Source organism: Bubalus kerabau, chromosome 15 (assembly GCF_029407905.1).
Source record: "Bubalus kerabau isolate K-KA32 ecotype Philippines breed swamp buffalo chromosome 15, PCC_UOA_SB_1v2, whole genome shotgun sequence".
Lineage (NCBI taxonomy): Eukaryota > Metazoa > Chordata > Mammalia > Artiodactyla > Bovidae > Bubalus > Bubalus kerabau.
In genome coordinates, this window is record NC_073638.1 from 73,293,730 (window position 1) to 73,298,144 (window position 4,415).

A 4,415-nucleotide genomic window follows, 5' to 3' on the forward strand; every position below is an offset into this window, starting at 1 on the left:
ACCACATTATCAAGGATAATGGTCTTCCCTGATGGCTCAGATTGTAAAGAATCTGCCTGCAATTCAGGAGACCCGGTTTTGATCCCCAGGTGGGGAAGAACCCCTGGAGAAGGGAATGGTTACCAACTCCAGTATTCTTGCCTGGAGAATACCATGCAGATAGGAGCCTGGCAGGCTATAGTTCATGGCGTTGCAATGAGTTGGACGTGACTGAGAGACTAAACTTGCATGCATCAAGGAAAATATTCTCCAGTCATGAAAAACAACCTTCTTAAGTACAAATACTATAAAAAATGTGTATAGGAATAGGGTAGCTTCCTTTCCTTGACAAGAATCCTTGTACTGTGTTACAAACCCCAGATAACTGAACTCTCTATTCATGCCTCTGTAAATAGCCCTTCTACTAAATTCTTCTCAATTTAACTTACTTTTTTTGTGTTATTTTTTTCTTTTTGGCAATTTGACTATATAATATAGGTCAGTTCTTTGGCCTCTTTGAACTTCTTTCTCCTCATCAACAAAATGGGACTAATAATATTTATCTTGGATAATTCTTGTAAGAATCACAATTTGTAGCCAATAGACAAAAAATGAACAGAGGGTAGTTAAGTGTCAGGCAATTAGCTGGGCTCTAGAAACCCAACAGTGAATAACATAGACAAGGTATAATAGGTAAATACATTACACCACTCTCTTCTGGGCTGCAGAGTTTCTGCTGAAAGTCAGCTGTCAGCCTTACCAGCCTTCCCTCACATGTAACTTTTTGCTTTTCCCTTGTTACTTTTAATATTCTCTTTATCTTTAATTTTTGTCATATTAATTACAATGTGTCTTGATGTAATCCTCTTTGCATTAAGACTCTCTGTGCTTCCTGACTCTGGAAGTCTGTTTCCTTTCCAAGGTTAAGAAAGTTTTTAGCTACTTTGTCTTCAAATAAGTTCTCTGCCCTTTTTTGTCCTTCTGGGACCCCTGCAATGCAAATGTTAGTATGCTTGAAGCTGTCTTAGAGATCTCTTAGACTGTCCTCCTTTCTCTTTATTATTTTTTCTTTTTCCTTTACATCGTTAATGTTTTCTTTTTCTTTCAGCTCACTGATCTGTGCCTCTGAGTCACCTAATCTATTGTTGATTCCTTCTGGTGTACTTTTCATTTCAGTTAGTGTATTCCTCATCTCTGTTTTGGTCTTCACACTTTCTAACTCTGTTAAAAAGTTCTAACTTCTCACTCTGGTCATCCAATCTTCTCTTGAGATCTTTGATTATCAACATTACTTAGAACTCTCTATTGGTGGATTGGCTATCTCCGCTTCACTTAGTTCTTTTCAAGTCTTGTTCTTCATCTTGACTGTCTTCCTCGGTTTCTTCCTTTTGCCTAATCTGCTGTTTATATTTCTATGCGTCTAGTAGGTTGGCTAGATTTCCTGACATTGGAGAATTAGTCTCTTGTAGGAGAGTCCTGTGTGTTCCAGTAGCACGCTTGCCCCTGGTCGCCGTTGCTGTGTGCTCCAGGGGTGCCTCCTACTGGGGCTGCACGGGTCCTTCTGTTGTGACAGGCTAACTACTTAGGGGGTCTGGTAGGCAAGGCCGGCCCCGGGTCAAAATGGTTGCCAACTCCTTATTATACTTTAAGTCCTAGCACAAATATCAACTCTTTTCTAATATCAAGCTCTATTTGTCTAGTTCAAGCTGACTCATTCAACACTTAGAATACCATAGAATTCAGTGTCTACATCAATCATTGTCACATCATGTCAATTTTCTTTTTACAAATGTCATTTTCCTCACTTGGAAGTCATCTTGTATGGAAGGAGATTTTTCTTTTATGATTTTCTCTGCATCAGTGCCTGACCAAACATGAGTGTACCTTCTGTGTTGAATGGGATTAGAATTTAAGTTTGCTTTTAGCTTGATATCTAATTTAACAAGATCTCTCCTCCAATATGTCCATACTGACTCTTGGGCTAGAGATTTTTAGTTCTCTACTGGCAGTCAATCAGCTCATTCCATTAAACATAAAACCAATCTGGAATAGATGCTCTAAGAAATTAAACTCTATTTCTTTTCATTAAAAAAAAAAAAATCCTAGAAACTCTCCAGTCTTCAGGGAGGGTATTCATATATATACATATTTATGATTTTTAATGAAGAAAAATAAACAATTGGTTTCCCTAATTAGTCCTACATAGCTGAGTCTGTCACTGCTAAATGTGTGGCTGTGCTGCTTCAGTGCTTAAATAAAAGGATAGGAAACTCTGAGCCTAATTTACCTTCTTCATAAGGGTGAAGGTTATATATTTTTCAAAGGCAACTAATTGGAATATTTCAAACAGAACATTTAATATTTAAGGTTTGAATTGCTTCCTAACAAGTCATTTTGATTTAAAGGCAGATGCATAATCTAAGAAAAAATTATTTGATGGATATTTGGATCCTATAGCATCCTTATCTGATGTCTCTCTTTGCCAAATCCCACCTTGGTAAAATATAGTTTATTATAAAGAACGGAAAAAATGGCCATTAAATGGAGGAATAAAGACTTAGATTTTTATTTGCTCATCCAGGAATTCATTCAATCAACAGTTTCTTAGAATACACTAGAAAATACAAAAAAAAGAAAAATTTTACATTAAAGAAATAGAATAAATCTCATTTGTTCCCTTTAATTATCATATGGGCTCATTGAACTCTTTTGTTTGTAAAATAACTTAAAATTATGAAAACTGAAAAAGGTACAGTGAACTCAAGTAGTAAATAGGGAGGAAATTTTCCTGGAATTCCGAGGTTTAAGGTGCTTTTTGTTCATTGTCTTTGTGTTTTTGCTATTGTCTGGTTTTTGTTTTGGGGGTGTTTTTGCAATTACTTTTCTCCTCCAGGGATGTATAGTCAAATCATTGTGTTTGTAAGTTATTTTGAATAATTCTATCACAAGATAGAAAATTGTTAATTAAACTTTATTTTGATTTGATTTTTAGTATTGCTTTTAAATTTATTTTGTTGTATAATTATGTATAATGTTTTCAAGATTCCAAATTCAAATCAACAAGAAAGTCTAGATTTAATACCCTCCCCCTTAATTCTATTCCCTTTCTTACCAACAAATAAACATTTAAAAATGTATTATGGTTTATCCATTTGAAAATAGAAGCATACATTATAACATAATCTAGTTTTTATACTTCAATATTAATAACCTCTTTTTCTTAAACAGCCAGATCTATGGATTGTATAATAGTTATCTACTTCTGTGTAATAAACCACCCCAAATACAATGGATTGAAATAGCAATCATGTATTTGTTCATCTCAGTTGTTGGCTTGATCTGTCTTTTCATGTGTTGACTCATCGAGTTTAGTTCAAGCGTTTTTACATAGCACTACTAGGGTAGCAAGCGAAAACAGAAGTTATAATGCCTTTTGAGACTTAGGCTGAAAAGTTTCACATCTATTACAATACATTGGCTTAAGCCACTTCCAAGGCAAGTCCAGATTCATGAGCTAGAGAAATAAATTCTATCTCTTCAGTGAAAGAGTAAAAAAGGCACATTGTACTGTAGGAAGAAATCATTGTGACTATCTGATCTATTCTCGAGACCTCCTTCCTATCTATGTCTGAAAAGGTCTGAGTAAAGCAATGCCTTAGGAAATAGTGTGTGTGTGTGTGTGTGCGCTCAGTCGCTCAGTCAAGTCTGACTCTTTGTGACTCTATGCATGGTAGCCTGCCAGGCTCCTCTACCCATTTGATTTTCCTAGCAAGAACACTGGAGTGGGTTGCAATTTCCTTCTCCAGAGGATCTTCCTGACCCGGGGATAGAACCTACATCTCCTGCACTACAGGCAGACTGTTTGCCACTGAGCCACCAGAGAAGCCACATTAGCAAACGGAAATGACAAATATCATGGGCTCTAGTCAATTGCATTAGCAACGGGTCTGCCTTTGAGGGGAGGAAACATGGAATAAATGTAGAAATGGGGCCAGAGCTTCTTCATGAGAGTGGATTTGCTTGCTGCCAAACTAGAAATTCCATGTGTTTCTTCCAAACACAGCTCCAAATTTGTGCAAATGTCCCCTTTATTCCAATGAGACTAAAGGAAGTGACGCCATCTTTAGTTATCCCAATTTTATCAATGAATGATATTCTGAGGGTAACTCTTCCTCAGTCAGCAATGGTTTTGAGACATAACTGGCCCAATCAAACTAAAGGGAAATGTGCACATATAATTCTTGGTGCAACACTCTTGCAAGCCTTGTTGGGGGCAAAAAGGAATCCTTTTGGTCACAAATACATCCTGCAAAGTATTTAAACATCTTAAAGACAATCAACCTCAGAGGAAGTCAATACTGAGGATAGAAGATCGAAAAGACAATAAGAACCAGGCACTCTAATGACATTATAATGTCTCTATTCCATTCTGCACT